Raw genomic sequence first — 27,403 nt, 5'->3', positions numbered from 1 at the left:
ACAAAATTATAAGACCATAAAAAATACCAATCCTTAAGTCACCTTTCTGTCATCGGTGTCACTGTTCCCTTGGATTTTTACAGCAGAAAAGAAAGACATGTAATTATACTGACAGTAACTTTATGTCTTATGCTTACATCAAGAGTGCAGACGTTGATTGACAGGAATATATCTGGTTCTGTGGGCATTTAGCTCCTAAAGAGCTCCTATTAAGCACTGGTTGCCTAGGTAACCCTCAAATGTATTTTAGAGCATTTGCTGATCAGTATCAGAATTTTAAGAACTAATGAATGAAAATTTAAAAAGTACAGTAGAGATGGGAGAAAGACCCTTTAACCATGTTATGACTGTTGATGTTGCATAATGTGTCCACCAGAGAACACCCTGCAAAATCCCTTTTGGTAGCATTCGTAAAAAGTCATGAAATATTGATATCATTTTTGAAATTCCTGTATGATTGTGGTAATGTATTACCACACTGTTGTATAGCAATCATCTGCTCAAATTAATAGTCACTTCAATACCTCTCCACATATCTTAACATACATTTTGTTTACCAAGTTTTAAGTTTGCAAACTTTTACGACACAGACATCTGTGTCTGTGTTGTCGAGGACTTAGCCCGTTGACAACATAACGAAAGCCCTCAAATGGGGAAGCAAAACATTCCCAAAGCTTTGTTCTTCCATGCTGTACTAATCCTTGATTTTCACTCTGCTACAATGCTGTTTTCTCCAGTCATTCCAGGATAGTCTGTAAACTCTCAAGATGCACCTGCTGGCAGATGTTTAATGAATGAAATTGATTTTGTTTGTGTTTTAGCATTTATATGATGTATGTATTCATTAGTTGTGGAATAACTCGCCCTCTCTTCCCATCTCAAGGTGTCCTGGGCTTAAATTAAGAACAAGGAAAGCATTCTCTCCCATCAAATGGGTCCCATCAAAAGCATGTCAGTGGAAAAAAACCCATTACGTTTGCCTTTAGGCTCTTTCCTATTTGACACCATTCTCTTTAATGGGGTTATTCAATAAACCTTGCGGCCATCTTTAACTAATTGCGTGTTTCATAAACTGATAAGGAAAACTCTAACAGGTTACAGGCTGCAGCCCATACATCTTATTTAGATTCCCCCACTCCTGTAACCATCCAATTTAGGAGCTTAGCTGACTTTACTTCTTATCAGCCATTTTACCCTTAGCTAAAATTACATACTCTATAAAGTGGGATTTGTGGGGGTGCTGGATTTGGTGCATACAATACACTTCAGTGCTGTGATCTCAGCCATAAGCATGATGAAAAGGAATCAGTCACAAAATCACTTTAGTGTTGTGTTGTTGGTGGTTTATGAGGTGACTGTGTTGTATCTAGTGCACAGTCATCAGTCCATTCCCCCAAACCCCACAGAGCACAGTATTGTGTGTTTGTGTATATGCTCATTTGCCATTGGCTCATTTGAGCGTGTGCAGTGCCGGTAATGAGCAGCCAGAGCTGGTGAGGCATAATAAAGCCCAAGGAAGGGCTGAGATGGATTCTCTGCTGGGTGTTTCACTTTTACCATTATTATTGTGGTTGCCACAATACTAAAGTCCTGGAAAGTGCAGCATTTACATGGGCTTAATGAACCTGTTCACTTAGACATGCATTCCCCTGCTACTGGCACATGGGTGGGGAACAACCAGACCCAAATCCAGCTCTTAATGGGCTTCAGATAACATCATGATAGTTAACATGCTTGTGTGCCATAGCCTCTGTGCATCATTTCAGTCATCATTTCAATGACTTTGTATAATTGATTGGATGTGGTAAGCAAGAGGAGTAATTTTCCCCGGGATTTTTGATTGCTTTTATGATTAGTGAGATTAAGGGGAATAATAGCAATTGATCAGGAGGTTGTTGGATGAAACCAAATTGTGATGTATGTGTTGTTGTGCTTTGTATTTTTTTGTATTTTAATGAGATGTGAGATCATTGTCATTAATGCAAAACTTGCACTGTATTTTTCCTCTCGCCGCCATTACAATTTTTTCTTAATTCAGACACTCAGGACTGTCTGTAAACATTTCCAGACAATATGAGAAATTTCATCACAACAGTTCCCTCATTACCTCAAACTAAATATGCTTAACAAGGTCATGTGGTAACAGGAAACAGTTACAGAAATAACAAGGGAGGCGTTGGGTTAAGCCAATTGTGCAACTTAGCTTTGCCGCCTGTGACTTCTTTTTCTATTGTCTGCTAACGACTCATGGCGCCTAAGAAAGATTTTAATTGGTCTGTTACAGTAGTCATGAAACAAGGCAATAAAAACTTTACTTTTATTGCTCAATTTTTTTAGGTATCTTTAAAATGTACTTCTGCATCTTTCTGTAGTTTTACAATGTGACTTAGTTACAGTTTTGATTAAATCTGATACACCGTACTACGGACGAGAATTAGAACCAAAAAGTGGACACGACTTTATTTTTTTCCCAAATTCTGAATTCTGACTTTAATCTCACAATTCTGACCTTTTTCTCAGAATTCTGAAAAAAAGGAGTCAGAATTCTGATTTTAATCTCAGAATTCTGGAAAAAAGAAAAAAAAAAGACATGCCCACTTTTTTCTTTTCTTTCCAGTGGGCCTAATCCTCTTCCGAACCACACTATGTGTGAGTATAGGGAATTTTCTTGTTAAGGCAGGCTACTTTAAGAATTTCTCTCTGGGGAGTCTGATGAGCGTCAATCTACCAGGAAAGCTAACTTTGTGTAATTGTAAAGATAACTGAAAAATTAATTTCAAATTGCTGTAATGGTCATTCCAGTGCTAGTGGCTCCATTTCAGGCATTCTGAGATATAATAGAACTGTAAATATGCTCAGCTATTAAAGCTGAGATCATTTTTTGACTATATGGTGTTGAAACGATTGGTAATATCACTTTTTAACTTTGACTGTGTTTTTTCCATGTTTCTGTAATGGTTAATCCACCAACATGTGCAAGCTCTTTAATCAAAAATGATATTTTCAATGATTAAAATATAATTATTGTTGTTATTGGTGAATTTGCCATTTTATTAAAAAATAACATATATAAAACAAGCACATTATTATTTTCTGATTAGAATTTCAAAGTACAGTTATTTATTTTCATTCCTGAGCAGAAAAATTAGTTTTACTAATTAGTTGAATGTTATGCTTGATTAATTTCTGCCTTCTCAGAGAAGTCCAGCGTGCTGGCTCAAATTTGGATGAATTTGTGAATTCAGTTTGTTGTTTGCCTAATATATTACAAATTTTTTTTGGTTTTAAACAATTTTCTATGACAGGTGGTTTCATAAATTTGTTAATACAAACATGTAAAACAAAACACTACAGGAATAACCAAAGTTAAGCTTTTCTACCTCTTTATCTCCCTTCAGGAAAGCCGCTTTTATCTCACTGAGGAGGAAAAAGAGAATATAGACTCTTGGCCTATGTGGCACACAGATTCCCATCATTGCTCTCACTCTTTAAGTTCTCCGCTTCCTCATCGAGTTTTCTTTTTGTTTACTCACCAACTGCATTAACTTCAAAAATTGTCTTCCGTCCATCATTTAACTTAAATTGTTTGGTCTAGCTTACGTTGCACGCACCGCCCAGGGCTTTGGATTGTTTTACAGCCTCTTTAAAACTGTATACCACTGTTGACACTCCTGAAGGAATTGGATTGTTTTTCACCCTGCTGACCACCACTTCAGTCAGTTAAGTGCAACAGGCTCTGAGCCCAGGTGAAGTGAGGTAAATAAGTGCCTCTCTAACCCATGTTGTGCCCCCTGTTGGCTGTCGTTAGGAAGTAATGTTCAGGCTCTTGGTTTGCAGAGTCCTTTTCAGATTTCTTCCTGTGTCTGTGTCCTCACGTCAACCCAAGCTCGAACCCACACACGCCAGAGAGGCATACTGATATCTGTAATTAATGTAATAGTATTTTACTTTTACTAATGACTTCTTATGAAGACCTTACAGTGATTAAGGCAATGAAGGGAGTATTTGCTCTATCAATAAAATTACTTAGTCAAATCACTGTTATGAATCAGAGACCTTGTTCGTGGGACGAACCCTAAGCTGAACATAATCCTTGCCAAATGGACTGGCGATTAGCTTAACTAAGGACTTTTTGGTCCCTGCCAATGCACAGGCTCTGCATTTTAAGCAGAGGAGCATTCAGTGAATTTCTGTATTCATTCAGCCTTCTGCCACCTCGTTGTATAAAAACAGGCTTACATGTCTCATATGTACACAAAGAAAGGTTTGAATACCTCACATTTTAATATTCACAATGATGATTTTCAGTAGTAATAATAAAGTTAGACACAGTGCAACAGTCCTTCCTTCCTTTTGTCAAAATAATTAACAGCCTTAAGCTAAAGACTTCATGCATTGCTTTAAACACCGCTTGTCTGCGTGTTATAACAGCGATAGTAACAGGGGTCTCGGATAAAGTGTTTACTAATGTTCTGTTGTAAAAGCAGGGGGTTTAAACTGCTCCTGATGCACAACCTATTACTTTTACCCACTAGCTGGGAACTTTGTGTGTATTGCAAGCATGTGTGCATTGCTGTAAGACAGACAGAAAAAGCACTGTCCCTAATGCAAGCAAGTAAGCACAAATAGGGCATGTAAAATATGACTATACCCAGAGGGACCTCTCCTCTACGTGATATATTTATTCCAATATTTGCAGATGACTGAAACCAGTTAAGTGCTGTGGCAATTGCTTATTTCCCTTTGTCAGGATGATGAATGTGGTGGCACCTATCGGACTGCGCAGGGGTTCCAAACTCCTCTGACAAAGAAGGATTGTCCATTTGTGCAATGGACAGAGCACATCAAAAAAGGTGGATAAAGCCCTGCAGGGAGGCAATAACAAAAACACTCACTTGTTATTGTCATTGTTCATGACGGAGTGATTTTTTTTAGGCATCGTCACATGCATACACCGAAGACCCGACACCACCCGACGTTAGCTGATAGGTCCACAAATGTCTGTGAGGAATCCGGTAATGTGATGGCATGTAGTAAATAACTGACTGTGAATTTGAATTCTGTCATATCGAACTGAAGAACGCACATCTTTATTTTTTTAATGCATTCAGAGTATGGGCTAGATTTGCAGCAGCACAGCCACCCTCACATGGCGAGAGTAAGGACCTGAAGATTCAAGTCAGATTTACAGAGAACTGTGAAAACAAATGACGCGATCTCCTGCCAGACATGATCGTTACAGTTTTTTGTTGTTGCTGTTGCTAATGCAGATATTTTAGCCTTTTGCTTTTGCTTAGTAAGGCTGTTTGGCATTCAGATTGTGGAGTATGTTGATGTTTACCTTTGTGTTAAAAAAAGGCTCAGACACTGTTTCACCTCAGCTGTTACTGCCTGTAAAGATGCCAGAGCTGGCTTGGCAAACAGCATCAGTGTGCATTAGGTTCTAGAAAACTACACAACCTACTCTGATCCACTATAATGTTAATGCTCACAAATGGACTGTAAAAGACAATTTCATTTTTTCCTCACTGCAGAATTACTAGAACTGCTCTGAATCCCATTGACCGTTTGCCAATTTTTTTCGTGATTAAATGCGATCTCGTTATCATTCATAATGTATCACTTTCCTTGCCACTGGGGCAGTGATTTGGAGAATTTAAAACTTTACATTTGTCTACAGTGCAAATAATTCAAAAACAAAGAATGATATTAAAGGATTTTTGCTTGTTTTGTGAATATTGTGACCCGACCTTTCTCATGAAGGACACAGACGTAAAAATCTAAAATACAGTTTCATCCTCTGTGCTTATTTTGGTGATACTTTACTTCAAGTTGAGATGAAAAGAATCAGGTGCTAATGTTGCCCATGTATGGCTCTTTATGACAACTCTCATTCTGAAGTTTATTCTTCCACAGAGAGTGTTCTCTATAACACTCTTCAGAAATGGGAACATCGCGAGCTTCTGCATTGTCAACAAGCAGAAATCCTCTTGTTGAGGCTTTTTGTAGAGGGAGAACAGACGATACCAAACATAAGATGGTCAGGTCATCGTGCTCCAAAAGACTAGTGAGCCTGGCTTCTTTCCAGCCTCCTACAAACTATGAGTCATCAAAAAGAGGGCTAGGCTCCAAACAAATCTATAACATTGATTATCCTTATTTAGTTTTGCATGACTTTTGTCATTTCCGTAGTTTTTGTATCCCAAAATGCTGATTCTGTTCATCTGGATGTTTTCAGTGGGACGTTTCATCATTCATTCAAGTGACTTCTTCTGTCTCAGCTTACTGTATTTTTTGTAAATCAGTAGAATAATGTTTCAGTTCCTCTAAATGAAGTTACAAATGAAATCTTGCAATTATCAAGGTTTTGGTAGTTCTTGGCTAATGGTATTATGTAAGGTATGATAAACCCCCACCCCCCCTTTTTCTTAAAGCTAGGGGGAGAATTGAAAAGAAATATTTTCCCATCAATATGCACTGCTCAAAAGGTAAAGGAATTTTTTTAAATATACCATCAGTACAATGGCATCAATATAGACTTAATATAGAGTATGGCTTCAAGTTAGTCAAACTTCTGGGATATTGACAAACGTAGCAGAGGGGGTTAATGAAACAGCACCATGGAGCCCAACTGGCATTTGCCATAAAATACCACAAGTGGCAGGTCCACTACCGCAGCACTTCAGAGACGAGAGTAGGCTCACGCTGAGCACTTGTGACAGTTGTGAAAGGGTCTGGGAGAACGTTATGATGTCTGTAACATCATTCAGCTTGACTGGTTTGGTGGTTGGTCAGTGATGGGCTGGGGAGGTATATCCATGGAGGGATGCACAGACCACTAAAGGCTACACAACGACATCCTGACTGCCTTTAGGTATCAGGATGAAATCCATAAAGCCTTTGTCAGACTTGTAGTGAGTCCTGGCCTCATGGGGCGAGAGCATGCTGGCAGTTCCTGTAGGATAAAGGAATTGATTCTACTGACTGGTGCCCGTGTTCTCCTGACCTAAATCTAATAAAACAGCTCTGGAACATTATGCTTTGGTCCATCCGACACCTTTAGGCTGCACCTCAGACTGTCCAGGATCTCACTGATGCCCTGGTCCAGACCTTGCAGGAGAACCCCCAGGGCACCATCATCTCATTAGGAGAAACGCCCTGACATTGTCAGACATGCACATGGGCACATGGAGGCCATGCAATCTAACGAGTGCTATCCTGAGTTGCTGCAATGAAATTTCGTGAAAATGGTCTAGCCTGCTGCATCATTTTTTCAATTTGATTTTCGGGGTGTCTTTGAATTCAGCCCTTTGTAGGTTGATAGTTTCCATTTCCATCAAACAATGTGGCATCCTTTCATTACTAACACATTACCCAGTCCATGTCAGTACAGATATGCAGCTGCATTTTTTTCCCCATTGAGAACTGATCTCTTTTCATAGTGTTTCTTTAATTTTTTTGGGAGCGGTGTACATGCTACAGATACAACATAATACTTGTCTCGCATTTTGCACAAGTCTTGCCAACTTGTGCAAAAATGTGATCTGAACTGTAAAAAAAAGAAATTGAGTGTTTTATCCATTGCTATTGGTGTAGTTGAGCAGGCAACACAGGCAGCAGAGGAAGCTGGAATGTGTGAGAAATGTACCAAAGAATTTGAAGAGCAGTTCAAATTCTGCCCATGTCAGTACCTTTGCACTGTGGCCCGTCGCTGCTAGAGAAATGAACCTTCAAAAACAGCCTTTTCATCATTTTTAAACTGTCTGAACTGCAGGACTTTTTTCCTTCCAAAAGAAAACTAATTACGACGCAATCTTTTACCAGGCGGATGCCCTGAATATGCCCTACGTTCTTTAAAGGAATATAATAGTAATAATTTCAAGGTTCTCATTGCCTGAAGTGCAATATTTAGTACATTTATATGTTTAACCGTCAGAACAAACAGAATCAAAATGGCTAATCCCTTGATTTTTACCCATAGTGTTGTGAAAAACATACTGCATCATTCCAAAGAAACACAGAAGAAACATCAATAAGAACAGTCTAACTATACTCGTGATGCAGGCTTACCTTAAAATTTGGGGTTTACAATAAGTGTCTGGTCAAAAGACTCAGCGTGACCTCATTTTAAAGAAGTAATTTGCAGTGACCTTTAAAAACGCAGTATGCAGAGGCCTTGTCATCTCAAGAGTCTTCACACAGTCTAGACATAACACAAACACACTTGCTTTTAGTTTGATTTAACTTGGGGTGTAAGCTCTGTTATTGAGCGCTGTAAACCCATCTCTGAGCCCCAGTGGTCCCAGGCTAACAGCCAATGAGTAGCTTTACCCCACATCCAGCCTTGACCTATCCCACTGACTCCACTTCCCTGCTCTCTCTGGCACGCCGCCAACCCTGACCTGTCACTTGGGTGGTGAGCGGTGTGGGTAAACTGTTCGACAGCAGAATGCCCAACTAAGCATATACGGATGAAAGGAATCACCTTCCACACAGACGCACATACACACTTCAAAGCACAAACAAACGAGGTAGAGGAGCACACCAGAATAAGAATTAGTCGGTTTGGAATGGAAGGTATTTTTGCATTAATCATATTTTTTTGATTTTGATGTATCTTTTTCAGATTCAGATAACTTTATTTACCCCCATGGGGGCAATTGAGAGTGCAGAGAGTGGCATATACAGTGAAATAGAAAAGTGCAAGGAAGAAAAACAACCGAATATATAAATAAAATTAAATAAAATAACACACACGACAATATACAGCAAATAAAGTAACAGTCAGTGGGTTATATACAATATATATATATTTATATATGTTTTTATGTTTTTTGGGGCAATTTCTTGGGGGCAATTAACCTAAATATCAGGCTGATAAATCCTGAACAAATTAAACTTTTTATGCCATTAATTGCAGCTGTCAGTTTCACCTGGCATCCTAGAATGCGTTTGTGCACTACAGTCAGTATGTGTTTGAAGTAGTACAAGCTAGAGCACCACAACTTGAGAGAGACGGGAGAGAGTAAAGGTTGACAGAATAGTGGGGGATTAGGAGGACCTGGGCACAGATGGCTGTGGGAGGAAAATGTCCCGGCTGAGCTGTTTAGGGTAGTCCCTGCCAGCCCAGAAAAGGCAACAGACGTACGCAGAGCAAATAGGCTACCCCGCAGAACGGGTTGCTAGATTTGGGAAAGCAGATGCTAAAAAATGAATTCCATGTGTGAAAATGTCACCAGAACTACTAAGAGGGAGAAAAAGGCAGCCCCCTTAAAACCCATTTTCAACGCAATCTAACAATTTTCTTTTTGTCTTTAAGACATCACAAACACGTGACATCCCATACATAACGCCATTGTGGCATATTTTCATTCTATAGGAATGTAATGAAGACCTAATATTGCTTCCCAGTGGGGTCCTAAACTGGTAATTCTGACAGATAAACTCAGTAATAAAGGTCCTGTGTGCTGTGGCAGAGCACTGAAAATCAACCGTCTGGTTTATGTCAGGCCTTTTTTTATGATCACCAGTCAGTAAAAGGCATTGCAAGCTTTCAGTCTCACTTTTGACTTTTACAGTAATGTTATTTGGCCTGCTTGTATATTGACTGTTTTAATTGATTTTGTCTTTACTTCTTAAACTCCCAAGATTTTCTGGTTTCTTGCCACACTGATGGCATCTCTCGTCTTATGTTTTCTGTCTCTGTTTGAAAGTCTCTGATTTTTTTTATAATTTAGTAGTAAGTAGGAAAGCACAAGATGGGAATCACCATGGCAAGCTAGTTAGCTTTGATTGAACTTTCAAAATAAGAGCGTAAATCGATTGCAGAAGGTGTCTGCCCAGGAAAAAGTCTGTGTGTGGGAAACACTGCTAAACACTGTGCATGGATTTGCATGGTTATTTGTTTTTTGGACATTAATAAAGGTATAGCTAAAGCCACAAGCTGAAAAACAGAATTTTTGTTTGAGAATGGACCTTTGTCCGTCCTCTCACTGCATAAATATCTCAACAGATTAATCAAAGGCAAACGAATGAATGGCCTGAGTCACGCAATGGTACACAATAGTGAGTGATCTCGTGCACTGTTATCTGTCCGGATATAATGTCATATTTGAAATTAAATGACGCATAATTAAAAGGCTCCCAGGGCCCAAACAGTATAACACTATGAACTTCAGTGAGCTTGTCTGGGGTTTGTCAGCCACCCACTGCTTCCGTTTGATCTCTGGGTCTTTAATACACAGCAGCCATGCATTTATTTTCCATATTTGCATTCTCCTCTTGTGCCCCGCTATTGCATATAATCCCTCCTCCCTTCTTTCCATAGGAGAGACACAGCCACTTATTCATAGTGAATGTGGAATTCCAGACAGGAAATACAGGCTCTCAATTGCTATAATTGATAATAATCAGAAACTCCAGAAACTTGATCCTGTGAATGCCTGTCATTGTTTTTGTTTTTTGGTGAGCATCATTTACAGTAAGTTTCAGGGATGTCCTGAGTGTTCCCGTTTGTGAAATTTCTTTAAAAATGCTAAAAAATGCTGGAACCACAGGAAGTGTCCAGTGTTGAACCAGTCAGTGGTTTTGAAGGACAACGTGATTCTATATGGGAGCTTGTAGTCTGCACCACCACTAATAAGTGTTGCTGCTTAATGAAATACTGAGTGCTTCTTTGTAAGATATTCCATAGTCACTTGTGCATTATGAGATTCCTAGAGAGCGTTTTGTCAGGATCCCACAAATATGGTTTAAAAGAAAACACAATCTTAAAAATCCTGTTTAAAGCCGTATTTTTAAGAACATCTCTTCTCACTGTTTCTGATTTTAAGAAAGTTACAAGTTGTTTTCTGCCATCTTGGCAGAACACTTGCAAAGGACCACTTGTCATCACATTTAAACGTTTGCAAGTTAATGTTGGAAAAGAGGGAATCATTTATCGGTTCAGGTGCCTAACCTGCCCCCCAAAAAGTAAAATAAAAGTGACTGAAGACAATACAATTCCTTTTTCTTTTCATAAATATGGAAGTATTGGTATACAAATAAATACATATCAAGATACTGATATCACACAGCCCCAGGCGACGGTAGATTGTGTTATATTGCTTCCTGTTTAATAAGGTTTTTAATATATGTATCCTTGATGGAGGTCTGCACTCTACTGAGCACGATTTTTTTGTTATACAAATTAGAAATGCACCGAGTGATTGGCCAGTGGCCACAATCTCTGGCTTTCTCTGGCTGATCCTGTTGCTGATCCATCTCAGCCTGGTGATTATCTCTCCAGAAATATAAGTACACATTGCAGTAATGTAGACAACAACGGTCTGTTTTGCCGTAGCAATATGGCAAACAAACACTGCCTTTTGATTAGCAGAAAGCCACCTCCCTTTAAAATAAATGCAATATTTAAGACTTTATGTTTATAATTCTTTTTCATCATTCAGGGTCCAGCATCATTTGTCTTTTTTTTTTTGCATTGCAGTCATTTTCAGTTAAGGTAACTGTTGTTTTACATTGATTAATTCCAACTGATCAAATCAAGTAACACTTCTACCACATAGGAATTTGGAGGTGTAATTGGAAAGCTATGCAGAGATAAAGTGAGATTTATATTCAGTTGTATTTTTTGTCCAAAAATCTCTGTCGAGTAACTTGGAGAATTTTATTTAGAGATTCATTTCTGTGTTTATGTATGAAGGATGAAGGAATAGAAAATTCCATTAAAACACTGTCTGAATATTCAGTTGGCATATAGAGATATTTTACTCACTTGTAAGTTAGTTAAACACTTAATAGTTCAACTATTACTCTTAATTCTCTTGTCAGATTCTGATGGAAAGATTTGCTGGTCACAAGACAAATCACACTTGTGGACTCTGCCACTTTTGCTGACCTGTTACTCTTTGAATCCTTTAAAAAAGGTAGCATATTGTTGGGAAGGTGCTTTGCCAAGTTGGACAAGTTGTCTTCTTTGGTTGGATCAGAGCTTGACAGATTTATTGGCAGACTGAATGAAAATGAAGAAAGTAAAGCAGAGACTGGAGAAACATGCATCAGTCAGGTTAGGAGTGTTAATGTAGAGTTTGTCCACCTCAGGGAACTCTTCCTTCTTGGGAACATGCATGTTGGAGCGCCACAAAGACAACAACCAGTTTAAACAAGATCAAAATAATAAATAAATAAATTCATCAATAAATAACTATGCAAAAAATACACATATATGTTTGTGTATGTACACACATATGTTAGTGAAATCTGTTTATGTCCTATGTGCCTAAATTTTATGACTAGATACTGGTATAAATGTCAGGCTCTTTGGACTCGAGCCTGCATGGGTTTAAAGTATCTTTTACAGATGGGCCTTGCGGTGTCTGTGGGCGTGTCTTGGTTATTAGCCACAAAATATATGCGTGTCTGATTGATCAACGTGTTATGGTGATAGTACCCACCCTATTTATTCTGTAAGTAATGGCAGAACATTGCATCCAACTCACAAGGTATGTTAGACCACCGGCACCAAATACATTAAATAACTCACCTTCTTCTTGAAGAAACACTTCATATCATGCTGCGTTTGAAGCATTTGAAAAATGACTTACTGAAATAAAAACACACTGTGAGCCATACGTTGTTCAAAAAGTTCTGCAGTCTGCTTTGTAATGCAGGTTGCTTGCACCCAGCAAAGATAAGCGATGTGATTTAAAAGTGTGTCTCTAGCACAGCAGCGGGCTTCAGTTTGCTACAAAGGAAGAACAGGCTCTTAAGTGATCATTGAAAATCGTTTTGACTGGACATTCAAATCAGAACTGCTGTTCAGTAAACTTGGTCGGACGCTGGTTTCCTGTAAATTGTTTGTTACTTTTTTCATGTTGTTGAATGCAAGAAAATAGTTGTTGTTCTGTGGTAGTACACAGTTATCGCTATGTTATTTTTGAGATTCAGTGGTACTGACTGTGGTCCAGTAGCGTGCTGGAAGAAGACGTGTCTGACAGTGGTACTGAATAACTGCAACATTTGCCTTAGGAAATAGATTCCCACACAATATACTATTTGTTTAACAGAAAGCAGGGCAGTAAACTGGTTTAATGTTTGATCATGCTTTGTCTAGTGTTTTTTTCCAGCGTGACATTTATCAGCATTTGCGTGTGCACTGAACTCCGTTTTGATGTGAATATATTACATAGAGCACATTCACATATTTATAAGGAGGAATTGTCTGGGGTGGACAAGGCACTCCCATTATGTCTCTGCAAAGGCTACTCTTTATCCTCTCAGAATTCTCAGCTTTTATTCAAAAGCTGATTTGTAAGCACCATTCGTTATTTAAAAAAAATAAATCAAAGTTAAATTCATGCCAATGCTTGAAAAAGGCGATCAATAATGTGAATTAATCCAGAGATTACTCGTGTAGAGCTTTGAACGATTTTCTGTACATGAATTAGTTGTTGAAGAAACACTGGTGTTGACTTTTGATCAAATTGAGATAAACAGCATGTGAAATCTTCTACACGTGTAGAGTTGAAAAGAGGAGCTACAGCCTTTTTTTTTTTTGCTGGTATTTAGACGCAAAGAGTAGATTTTTTCTTGTTTACACCTTCTGGATATCTTTGACTGTGTTTCTTATGGATCTTACACACATGCACAACAACACAAAACCACTTCATATGCGCCTAGAGGAAATCCGAAGCTGGATGGGACAAGGTGATGCTGTTAAGAGTTTCTTTTTGCTGTGGCAACAGAATAGGGGCATAGTCAGGAGTCTAAGCAATTTCTGCTCCCACAGTCAGAGGCTCCATCTGTGTCAGTTCAGAGAAAGTGATACTGTAATGAGAAAAAGACTATGAGACAGTTTTCAGAGTGTTCTGCGTCTGTGATGTTAGATGGCATTCGGCACTGGGTGTGTGTGTGTATGTGTGTGTGTGTGGATTATAGCTGAAAGGCTTCAGATGTGTCCCACTGGCCACAGTCGACAGGATTATTTTAGGGATTAAGAGCCTGGTGCTCTGTACCTTGGTTGCACAGCACTACAGTGTGTCCTCATTCTCCCTCATCCTTTGCAACAACACAACACCCCACCTCTAGCATACCCACCCAATAACCAGACAGAAACCAATACCTATCTTTGAGGGGATGAGCAATACCACCACTACTAAGTATATATACATATATAAAGTTCTTACAGTTCTGTACTAAAACAAAAAATCGACAAACAATAATATCATTACATTTTATTTTCATCAAACACAGCAAAAATACAGCATCCACTGTCTGTGACCGACTAATGTGGCTGGTGAAAAAAAAAGAAAAAAATTCCTTCTTTTTCCTAATAACTTTACTTGGATGAAAAATATCACAAGATCGTGGAGTGATATGAACATGAACTGATCTGTTAGGGGGAAAGAAGCACTGTGGTGCTTTTGGTTATGGTTTAACTGGATCTGCCATGTTCCCAAAGATGATTCACAAACAACTATCTATCTAACATGTGCCCCTTGTTAGTATGTTTTTTCTTTATGTTCATGTAAATGTGTACAAAGTATCACTTTACTTTTGTATAGACACTCAATGGACGATTTTTAGTACTGGGGCTGGAACTCCTTTTGCCTTCAGAACTGCCTTTTTTCAGTTTTCCGTGGCCTAGATTCAAGAAGGTGCTGGAAACATTCCTCAGAGATTCCATTTCCCTTTCCACCACATCCCAAAGGTGATCTATTGGACTGAGTTCTGGTGACTGTGGACCATTCTCTGTAAACCTCAAATGTGGGAAAAACCCCAGTAGATCACCAGTATCTGAAATACTCGTCCCAGTCCATTTATGTGACATTCAAACTTCTGATGCTCAGTTTGAACATCAGCAGGAATACAACCACTAAATAAAGTTGCTGCCACGTGATTGGTTGGTCAGACATCTGCATTAACGAGCAATTGAACAGGTGTTTCTGCTTTACCAGTGACAACAGTGTAATCAAACGGTTGTATTAAGACAATGTCCCGTCATATTTCCTCCTCCTGCTAAAGAGATGATCCGTTTTAACTTTTGCCTTTAATGAAGCTTTCAGCGTTTCTAATTCTAATAAACGCTGTCAAAACAGCAAAAATGAGGAGATAACCAATGCAAACTGTGATACACTACAACCTTCACTTTGATCACAGTAATGTGGCTTATTATCTTTATTTGTAGAGCACATTACAAAGTGCTTCACACAAGGAGGCGACTTCATTATAAGAAGATTTTAATAAAGTAGCGTAATGTTCAGCGTTCGCTGTTGGCTTTATTAAATGTTTGCAGTTCAAAACTCATCATCATTTGAGGAAATTATGGCATAGGATGAGAAAAAATTTTAATTTTTATGATTATCTGGGTCACTTGTCAGTTATGCCGTATGACTGCTTTTGCGATAGTGCCACGCTTTGAATTGTGGGAAGTTCTTTTTAATGAAGGATGGTCCAGTGTATCCTGCGGTTAAGGAGTAATAAACAGCATTTAGTGAATTTGATAAACTCTACGCTGATTCATCCATGGCTCTTCACTCAGGAGCCTGCTTCAAAGAAACTGGGTATTTGACTGCAACCATTGTGATTGCCTATTCATTATAAAGAGGATTTTGGACATCACTGGTGATTTGGTAATGCTTCCGGCAATCCCACCAAATGAATTAAAACGTTCATCAAAGCCTGTTGCACACTGTTGCATAGAAACATGCCTTTAAACCAGCAACAATAGCAAAATGTTGCACGTTTTTCAGAGTGAACATGGCCTTGAACTTCCCCACCCCCTCATCCCTTTTTTTCCCACTCTGTCCCACCCTGTATATACCACCAGTCCACCAGTTGCACCCTGCCAGAGTGTCTGTTCCTTAGTGAAATTTGTCCATATTTTGTCCAATATTTTGTTTTTGCCTGCTCTGTTTGCCTTTGAGTACATGCCTGGTTCCAGCAAACTTGCAAAATGACCTGTTTTCTATCCTTATCGGCTGGCTTCTTTTTGTGGACGCAGCAAAAAAAAAATTCACAGCAGAAAAGGCCTTTGATTTTTAAGCAAACTCCTGCTGACTTTCACTATGACAGTCAGTATCCAGTCGCTACAGTTTCTCATTTGGAGAGTCGATGGACATTTGGGGTCTTTTGAGGCCAGTAAGTCGTTCTAAAGGTCACAACAGTATCTCTGTGTGAAAGGGCTTAAATGGAATCAAACATCTCCAGAAATCAAGTACTGCTCTTGACATAAAATGCAGACGTAATCTCTATAAGCTGATGCTCCACGACAGTGCTACCGAGGATAACAAAAATACAAGGTGGTATTCTCAGTACCTGAAGCTTGAGTCATACTTTGGTGACCAAGCAAACACTACTAATACTGCTATTACTACTAATAATTTATTTTAAAATGCCAACTGTAATAATAGAATATACAATAATACAAATAAAATGTGTTTAAAATCATAAGATTACTTACCAAAAAAGCATGAAAATGTGTTTTAAGAAGTGTTTTTTGAGGAGGAACTGATTCTGTCCAGGCAGATCATTTTAAAGCTGAGGGGTCCTGATGGCAGAAGCAAACTCACCTTTATATTCAAGCCTCGACTTTAAGAACAGCCAGAATGGCCCCACCTGAAAATACTGTAGATCCTCTAAACTTTACATATTTATTTTTCAGCTTGTTACACCCAGCCTTTTCCCTGGATCAGCACTGTTTCATGGTGGGAGTCTCTGGAAGGTCATCTTTCCTCACCAGCAGCATGTTGAAAGGCTCTTGGCTGCTCCATGATTTTAGGACACTTTGAATGAATGAGAGATGAGTGCTACATTCTTCATGTGGGTTTTTAGCTTTGTAAATGACAAAAGCATTGATCAAATTGATCTAAAACAGAAGCGAAACAAATTTCTTCATCCACTTGTGTGACATCCTGACAAATGGGACTTAAAAATGTTCTGACCAAATTTGTCAGCACCATTTATTGCATTACTGTGACGGTGCGGGCTTTTACCGTGTAATTTTTATTTGCGATTTGTCTAACATATCTTAATGCCTGAATCAAGAGGTTGTAGTCATTTTTACTATTTCAATTTTGTTTGTTCTACCACACCAAGCTTGATTTTTTCCCCATTTCTGTGGTCATTATTACCAGTATCGAAAACTATTGGCAGTTCACCTTTATTTTCAGAAATAAAGGTTTCTGTAAGACTGCATTGGTTTTCAGTTTATGCACCTCTCTCCAGGAAATCTGGGGGATGTGGGAAGGCAGCAGTAAAAGTGTGCAGGTTGAGATAGCGAGGCACAAACTAAACGAGTAAAGAGTAAAACGATAACCCCAAACTCACTCTTACTCATGATGTTTAGGTGGCCACGAACACACAGCTCAGATGCTGTAAAGAGAAAGAGCTCTCTCTAAATACTGTACTGCTGTGAACAAGAGGGCTCATCTCATGCACCACCATCCTGAGATAATGTTAGCTGAACACCATCCAACAGTGGACACACTTACACAAAGCTACCTCCAAACTCAGAGCAAGCTAATAGCTCAGTGGGAGAAGCAAACTTGTGCATCTACAAAACAACAATGGTTGTCTGATGATTGTATTGATTTTTTTCACATTCTGTTACCGATTGCAACTTATGGTGACTAAATTGTTTCCCAGAGCTTGAGTGTTACACAGTTATAACCACTTTTCATTACAAAGTGTTTGGATATGTTGCCTGACAGGAGGCAACCTTTCTGCAAACAGCTGCAGTCTGACGTGGACTGTCTGCAATCACTCTCAGAGAGATTGTTGAAGGTTTTCAAATAATTGCTTAATAATTTATAAAAGCAGACAGACTGCCAACTGAATGAGTCTTTCTCATTAAGCATAACTCAAGGGCACTCGACTCAAGTGGCTGCCAGCTGGTTGTATTATGGTTATATTCCTATAGAACAGGAAGGGTGCTGAGCACAAATGTAACAGTTAAATATGAATTTCTGTCTATGCAGACAGCTACGATATGTGATTTTCAGTGATTTATCACAGTTAATTGCTCTATTATCAGAAACTGATTGCATGTTATAGCCAACTAGACCTCATTCAACTGCAGATTGATGTCAAACTGATTGCAGACTGAATCTGTCTTGTACCAACATACATGTATATGGATGCGTTTGCTGACAGTATTAGTGTGCATGTAATGTCATTTTGCCGCATGCAAGAGATACTGACAAAGTTTAACTTTGAAGGCATAGTTTGCACTTGAAATATGGCCTCAAGTTGAAATATATGTGTTTGCAATACTCAGCATATCACAAAATGTAAAAAAAAAATTGCAATAATATAATATCATGTGTGACGTGTTGTGATTATATCATATCATGGGGTGCCTGGTGATTCCCACCTCGATTTTAACAGGCACTCACACAGTACTGCAGAAGTGTGAAAGATATCCATGAAACACCTACAGTCATTGCCTGCGAGGTGATAAAGCAGAAACTCAGTCTGGGACTGTCTCCCAGGCCAACTTCTCTGCAGTTTCGTGGTATAACAGTACCTTATACCAGAAGGGTTTAGAAGTTTGTTTGGAGATTGTAGACCCCGATCGCTAGGCCGCGGGATCATAACCTCTTCAATATTTTGCTTGGTTCATACAGTTCACGGAATTTGGACAAATGCCAGGACTGACTGTGTACAGCCTGTCAGTGCGTTTGGCTGGCTGTGCTTCATTATCATTGACAAATTCTCAGTACAGTTTTAAACCTGGTGTGAGACATGACCTGGTTGAGGTAGGGAGTGGGTAGCATGTTGTTAGTATACCAGTAGTTCAGGCTTATGAATGATACCAGGGAGAACACGGGCCCTACAGTAGGAATGTTTTCGTGTCTGAAACTGTAACAGTCTTCCATGCATGAATAGCAGCATGTGGTGAAACACTGTCAGCGTGAATGCTGATCTGCATACAAGTTTGTCTCATCAAAAACACTCTGGATCAGTTCATTAGAAATGAACAACTCAATAAAGCCAACTGACTATTCTGAATCAAGAGCATCAACAGCATCATTGAGAGGTTCAGGATTCTCTGTGGAAGTAAAGCTTCAGGCCCAGGAACTACAGTTACATGGTTTACAGGGGCCCTTACTTGATCACCATCCACACCACAGCCTTCTGCTTGACCTCTACCCCATCCAAAAGCTTCACCTCCATCCCTTTTCCTTTGTTTGACCTATAAATAAATAAATTACTAACATATAAAAAAGGAATATTTTTTATTTAGGAGCCGTGTTGTCCAGTATAACCAGGACTCCCTCTGGCATGTGAAAATGGAGAGAGAATGGAGAAAGAAACCTGAACTGTTCAGCTTCTTGTCTGATGTAATATTACATGAAAACACAACAGTTATCAGTTCTGTATTTCACCTCTCACATTGCAGATATTTAATGGATGCTCCTGGATGAACTAATTATCAAACAATCTAAAACATGTCTAAGTGTCTTTCCTCTTGCATTTCTGGCTGCTGGGAACAGAGAACAAGACCTGAGCTGTGAATCTTTTAACTCTGTTTCTGAAAAATCACAGTCTGAAATCGAACTGTCACTATCAGCAGGTTGATGAGCAACCGATATCTCTCCTCAGGTCTTTGCCCAAGTCCTCGAGTTATCCGTCTACTCCCGACACGTTTGCCATATGGATGTGAAAATTCAGTGTCAACAACTCCATAGTCCCTCTCACGTACGTTGTCACATCTGTGTGGCAACTGTCATGACTCGACCCACCAGCTCCTTTTAAAGTTGGAATCACAAAGTTGACAAGGCATGAATTATCAGAGTTTGAGTCCGTCAACAGCTCCAAGGTTTGCACGACCACATATTTCTTCCTGAATAGTCTGTGGTTTTGCTAGGGGTTGATTTATTTTGCGTAAAAACTCTAAGCTGCTTCTCTCAGAGCAGATCTTCTTCCCAGAAATGCTGTAATATGCCATCCCTAACAGCTTTCGCTGTTGTCTGACAGTAAAAAGACAGATTGGTGGAATATCTCGACAATGGCTGGGACATAGAATTACACACAGATTTAAAAGAGATCCGTAATATCTTAAAATAGATTATGAAGTGCATAGGAAGAGACCCCAGGATTGAGGGTGATGTCATGAAGCCATCCAAAGCGGTAAAAAGACTAGTTGCTGCACTCCGAAGTAGATGGAAGTTGTGAGCTAGGTCGTAAAGATAAGGAGCCAGATAGGCAGTGGACATGAGAGCCCTCAAACTGCCCTCCACAACGTCTGATGTAGTGAAGTTGCAGTGTAGTGACGAGTGTCAGCAAACCTGTTGGAGAATAGAAATAGTACAGGCCCGACTGATTTGAGTGTTCTGACTGATTACGGATCAGAACAAGCTGTGATTAGAAGTGTTTTCTTTTTAATGAGATCTTTTTTACATAGACTAATGAGACTAAGTACCATTGCACTGTCGTCATCAACAGCTAAACAACTAAATAATAATAGTAATAACAAAACCCAACCTTTGTAACTGGTCCTCAGGTTCAATTTCAATGGTGGATAAAGGAAAAATAATAATAATAACAATAATTTCTGAGTAAAATCTGCACAAAATGTTGTGCTGTTGTCTTCATTTCAGGTAAAATAAAAATGTTTCCGTTTCTTAAAATGCAAACATCGTTTGTCTTTAGTCTTACTGAACTTTTACATCTAAAAAAATCTGCAAAGGAACACATCCAGAAATGCATTTATTTCCTTTGCCAAACTGGAGGGAAAAAATTGTGAAACAGTGAAATATGTTTATGAGGCGAGATGTGTGGAGTTGGCGCCAAGGAGAATATTTACAGTTGAAGATCTAGCAAACATTTGTATAAAGCAAATAAGAATCTGGGTCACAGTGATGCCCCAGTGTTAACTATGATATCTAATCAAAGAGCATGAATGAGTTTGGCTAAATGGATTAAAATCAGCTGCATCTTTCCAGCTGCCATACTGTAATTAATGGTTTGTCATCATTCCCCATTCATGTGAGGTGCTGCTCAAACACCAGCTCATCACTTTCCTTTCTCCACATTATGCATAATCACTGGGGTTTGAATTGAATTCTTTTCTGAAATCCAATATATGTTTAAAAAAACACATCTTGTAATGGGCCAGGTTCCTGTGCACTCATTCGTCAGAAACGGGGATAAATAGAAATATCAATTAGCATATATTTGTGTTGTCAGAGCTGCATCAGACCGGAAGTTCTGGTGTCTGTGAAATAATTACCTGCGCTTTGTATAAGCCATGGGCAGTCTGCTACCTGGGGAGGCTTCTAGAATAAAGGCAGCCTGATGAAAACAAAGCTCACCTTAGGTGTGAGTTTTGTGCTGCTATGCCTGGGTGAGCAGATGAACTGGGGGGTGGGGGGAGAAAAAACTACTTTTGGCTTCTCTCTCATTCACGAGGGGTCGCCACAGCAGGTAGCGCCTCATATTTGATTTAGCAGATTTTTTACGCCCGATGTCCTCCCTGACACAACCCCAAAGGGATTTGTCTCCTCCCGGGATCAAACTGGGGCTCTTTTTGCTTGTTAGGCAAATGCGTAAACGACTACACTGTGGAGCCTACTAGCAGATGAATTTGGGAAATGTGGCAGAAAACAAAGACACGCCCAATGGCATGGCCTTGCAATAATTTACATTTAATATCCAAGGTCTTTGGTACGTGAAATAGCTTGTTACTTTTGATGGAAAATTTCCATGTGGGTTTCGTTGTATAATGTGGGATTACTTTAAAATAGCAGAATTAAAAGTAATATATTGCAGGCAAAAATGCTTTTGTCCCCTCTCCAAGCAGCTAAAGCGTCTATCCACTCAAAAGAAGCAGGACTGCAGATTTGAGTTTGTTGATGTGTCAGGGGCATTTACCACCACAATTTATCACAATGTTGTATATATATATATGTCATCTGTATGTAATGGTTTTACACTACTGATCTGCCCGAGGTCTACGCTCCATCAAATTGCTCGATATCACAGGCAGCAAAAATGACTTGGCCCAACAGCAGCCTGAATCTGCCACACCGAGATGTCTCATGCCAGACCTGTGATCAGTTCGCTTGTAGCTCCTACTTCAGTCAGCAGCAACAAAGGAAGCAGCCACACTAAACACCCTCCCACCCACCCGAGACAATGTGCTAATGTAAAATGGCCTGTTTTGACACACTGCTTTGTGAGCAGATGAACAAATACGGGCATCGCTTTAGCTCCGTGGTGAAAGATGACAGCGAGATAACAATAATAATTTCTGCAGAAAGAGTGCAAAGGCACTCAACGGTGATAAGCAAACTGGAAAAAACAGTGCAAGAACATCGAGGTCTGGGTCATCAAGATGAAGAAGAAATAATATCAAAAGTCCTTGTAGAGATCCTGGCTCTGTTATATGTGTCCTCAGGCCATAGTTTTAGCTGCATGGCTTTGTTAAAGTGAAAACTTCCCCCCGAAATCTATCCTTGAAAGTTGGTTGTTAAAAGTTAGTTTCCTTCTTCAAAAACAGCAGAACAACAGCCATATCAGCAGTTTATATGACCACAACAAAGAAATGCATGTCTTATGGTACCAATGGATAGCAGTATAAGTGGTTTGTACAGCGAGAAGAAGCTTGTGCTGCAGCAGTGGTTTGAGACCTTTTGATAATTTTTCAAGCCTTAAAAGCCTGTCACAGTTAAAGTGCATTGTAACTGGCATCTATACAAAGCTGACCAGAGCTTCTGATCTCTTTTGAAGAGGAGACTTTTTTAACAGCCACCTATGAAGCCAGCGTGAGTGATTCTGAAAGGACAATTTCAGGTGAGAAAACAAAAAAATCAATAGCAAGCAATAGCATGTTTTCTATGGCTAAGAATATAATGATGAAAGTCTTGTAAGTTGTTGACAAGTAGTCCACATCAGTGGCTGTGGGCTGCACACAGGTTCATTGAACATTAATGTTTAGTCTTCAAACTGGCACTCTTACTGGTCCCGCCAAAGTGTGTTAAATTATAAGTCACTGAGGGCTGTGATCATACATGTAGGCACCAAGCCTCCCAACACTTCTCTCAGCTGAAAATACATTAAAAATTGGCTTTATGTCACCGTAATGCGATTTAGTATCGACCACGGTCAATCCGAGTAATGAATTTGCCACTTGAAGCCCACAAATCTGCCATTATGTGAATACAGCACATTAAATAATCAGCACATCTCTCAAATCTAGTGCACAAGTGAATTCTTATTTTGTTGAAAAGAAAAAAAAAAACAGCAACCCAGTGAAACCTGCCTTGAGGCTCCTTCAGTAAATCTTGCCTGAGGGTAAGGAACACCGTGGCTCAGGTGGTCAATGGGCTAACTAACTGACAGGTCTGTGTGGGCTCTCCACAGGATCTGCACTTCTCTCTTGTGCTTATTTAATTTTACCCACTCTCACATTGTTTGCCACTTATTTGTCACAATGCAGCAATGCTTTCTCTAAGGGGAGAACCAGCGTGGACGAAGCCATTGTCCTCTACCCGCTTTCTTGACAGACACTTTTTTGGCATAGGGAGTAAAGAGCTTTGCGGTTAGTGCCAAACTGATTTCCTCGGTGGGTTTACTACTGGTGCTGGCAGTCTGCGTGGCATGTTGACAACTGCTAAAGAGCCAAACTTGATTGCCTCTTTTCCTGTTCATTATTACAGTATTCGTTACAGAATATGATGCGATTTCTTAACTACAGTCAGCACTGGACTTGTGAGCAATAAAAACCCTCCTTCTGAGAGTGCTTATCCCCATGTTGTAACCTTTACTGAAGCTAAACATAACCTGTGTTGGTACTGGTCTCTCAGGCATCGGAGTATGCTCTTATAAAGCACGTTGAGTAAATTGAAGATTGCATCATTGTCTGTGGAGGACTATACCTTGTATGATTAAGTTGTAATCATACTTATTTTAAATGTTACAATTTTCACGTCCAGTTATTAAAAACAAAAACAATAATTCAGATAGCCAAGAAGACTGAAAGAGAGCCTTTAGTGAACAATCTCTAACTAGAGGAAGTCCTGAGGTTCTTGAAAGTCATCCCATGGAAGGACTATGAACAGTTGTCTGGAATTATATCTGTTTAGAAATGATTGCTGCCAACAAGATACAAGCAGGTCTCTGAGGAATGTGACACTGCAAACACCCCACGGTGAAATCCCCAACCAAAAGATTAAAAAGTCCCTAAAATGTTTTTTAAATTCAGAAACTGTATCCAACATATAATTTCAGTGTTAAATAAACATCAGCTGGTGGTTTTTTTGTCAATGTCTTGTTATGGTTGAAAAATATTCCCAACTGTATTTATTACTTACTGAACATTGCTTGTTCATGCTTAGATGTTCTAGGAAGAGTGAAAGACGCAGGGGTTGAAGTGGGATTCTGCAGGTGGTGAACCCCAACGTCGGGTGTAGCGGTGTAGTATGAAGAAGAGAATTACTTAGAAATAAGTCAAATATTTGCTTGTTTTGTGATATAGATGTTTCTTTGTGTACAGGCTGTGACCTGTGCTGCTACCCCTGTATTCACTGCTTTTCACAGGTTTAGCACTTTCACTTAATTCAACAAGATATAAGCAGATGATTCATGAGCTACATGGCTGATTTCCAATCCCTAGACACTATAACGGGCATATAAAAAGTAGAATTGGGTGTCATGATCATTGCCCTAAATAATAAGGATTTACTATATATATTTGATTGTCTACTCTTGATCTAACCTACCATTTACCATGAACAGGCTGCTCTGTACCAGTACAGCCTGTGGTGGAGACGTTACTTCACCACATTACTACAGACTAAGTAGTGTAACCTACACTAAACTGCCTGGCATTTTCATGCAACCTTTGAATAACACAAAATTAGTATACTTGAACTATGGAAAAGCACAATTTAATCAGCACATAATTTATAGCTCAAGTGTCTGATTTAAAAGCTCTAAAAGGAATGAGGACATTACATGAAAGGTTTAAATTTCCACTTTATCAGACTTCATGTGCCGAGAAGTCTTTACCTCCATTCCCTTTCCTGTGTTTCTTACATCTTTCTCAATCCCTGACAGTGTCACTGTCAGGGATTATAATAAATAAATAATAAATTATATAAATTATATAAATAAATATAATAAATAAAGAACATTTATTTGCATTTTATATTATCTGGAACTTAAAAGAACTTTATTCTGTTTATACTTCTCGTCTAGCTAGATCCTGAAGTACTGCGACCAACTGCATTTACACCATGAATGGCTCACATGCATGGGAGGAAAAAATGGGCGATGCTAAATGGTGCAAGTGTGCTGTGGGATATGATTATTTTCTTATTATTGCTGTCACTGGAGCAACTCCAGACTACAGGACACAAAAAATGAACTCATTGACATAAACATTAACCTGCCTATCAGATTTAAATGCTCGTTAATTGAAGGTGCCAGAACGCCGTTCCGGATTGTTCCTGCCCACTTTAACCCCTGACTCAAATTCATGATCTCTTTCTCTGGGGTTCATTTCTCATCCTGCTGAGGTAACCAACTTCAGACAAAAACAGCTGCATCACAGGGTTTATGATCCTGACATAAGAAGACTTATGGCGTTACAGTGGATGTAACAGCCCAACACGTTCATTTCACAATGGAAAAAAATGATACAGAATTAAGATGGATATAAATCTTAACAGCTTTAAAGTGTTGTTTACATGTGAAAAAACATTCTCTGGTAATAATAATCTGTGTACATGAATAAGGGGTTAATGGTTCTCTGTTTGCAATCATTTAGCAAATTAGTTACAAGGAATGAAGACACATGCATTTAATTCTTTCATAATAATTCGGTTGATATTTCTCACTTTGTAAGAGACGTGTGGCTAGATCTCTGTTCTACATGGAAATAACCTGAGTACCTGTCTGTTTAAGGTCGATGCTGTGCCGTTGTGCCGTGACCAGTTTTGATCAGAGATGACGGTGTAGCTGTTATAAATAATCATGTTAAATAATCAAAATTGCAACATTGAACAGAAAAAGTAATACTAATATATTTTTGTTGTGTTCCAGTTGCCTCGTCTTCAGTGTTTAAAAGATTTCAGTCCTTGTTGATTCGGCTGTGCCTGTAGTTCCTTCTAGTTCCTTCTGGTAGCTGTACATGAGGCTTAAAACTGCAGATGACACAATACAGGAGGCAGGAACACAAACTACGGTGTTGTAATTGGAAAAAAAAAAATCAGGCAATAACTGGGGACCGTGATGTGATTTTATGCTGCACATAGCATGAGTCTATAAACAGCAGGGCTCAACGAGAGTGGAAGTTGGTTACCTATCTAAGAAGGTGGTGGTGGTGTACCTGCACTCTACATCAAATGCACACTGTGGGAGCTCTTTCTTGTTCCACTGCTCCCTCCAGTATTTCAAAGTGATCCACTGAAAACTGCCTAAAATGACTGGCCATGGTTTGTCGATGCAGTTTTCAGTTAGTGCTGCAAACACAGACACTACTATATAATAAAATCTAACACTATGAAACTTGGGTATATATATGTATATATGTATATACACATATACACACACACACACACACACACATATATATATATATATTAAAAAGAGAGCTACTTTAACCTCCTTTTACTTTTACCTCCAACAAGGCATTGTGCTTTTTGAAGGCTGGTGTACAGACTGTCGAGTACAACCAGGCTACAAAGGAAGCGATACTAGCACCTGGTGATTTGCCAGAAGTAAACAAATGACTTAAATGAGCATGGCTGGAGCACTTGCTAGATGAGCTCCGTATGACAGGAAGATCAGATGGTGAACAGCAATTACTGATGTGGTTATATGGTGCAAAAGCAGCAAGTTAAGCAACTGGTTAAAAAGCTCAACCCAACATGCAATATCACAGTTTTTCCAGGAATAACACTACCTGGGCTCCTACAATATTAATACAATAATTACTATAATTTTGTGAATCTGTTGAAATAAAGTAACACCACCAACAGCGTGATATGCAATATCAGTGACACAGTAATAAATCCAGTGACAGCCTAAATCAAATGTGTGCACCAAAGTAGCCTAAATATTACTGAACATTATCATTTAAGAATAACTAAACTAACTTAATCTTTGAACTCTTCAGGAGCTTCAGGACATTATCACATAATAATATTGAAAAATATATTTTACCTAAACTGTTTTATCTTGGGTCAAACTTTTGAACCAGCTGCTTAAAGCCCTGCTTTTCCACTTTGTAACCATGCCAGTGATTTCCATTCACCATTTTCTCTTCCTGGAGTGCTGCTATCAAGTGCTCCAGCGATGCTTGGTTGAGGTCATTGTTTACATTTGGGTCGCACATCAGCAGTTGCTAGTCTCTCTTTGTTGCCTGATTGTGCACAATGTTGTGTGTTTGTCTCAAGTG

At 39.1% G+C, this 27,403-nt stretch overlaps 1 protein-coding gene across 3 annotated transcripts in view; it reads left to right on the top strand.

Annotated features, from left to right (window-relative positions):
* negr1 (neuronal growth regulator 1) overlaps positions 1-27,403 on the top strand; it is a 165,761-nt gene that overhangs the window by 23,163 nt on the left and 115,195 nt on the right. The gene's annotated exons all lie outside the window — the stretch shown is intronic.

The sequence above is a fragment of the Oreochromis aureus genome, linkage group 15, assembly GCF_013358895.1.
Source record: "Oreochromis aureus strain Israel breed Guangdong linkage group 15, ZZ_aureus, whole genome shotgun sequence".
Taxonomy (NCBI): domain Eukaryota; kingdom Metazoa; phylum Chordata; class Actinopteri; order Cichliformes; family Cichlidae; genus Oreochromis; species Oreochromis aureus.
The sequence above is the reverse complement of the archived record's forward strand: the minus strand, read 5'-3'. Positions and strand labels throughout refer to the sequence as shown.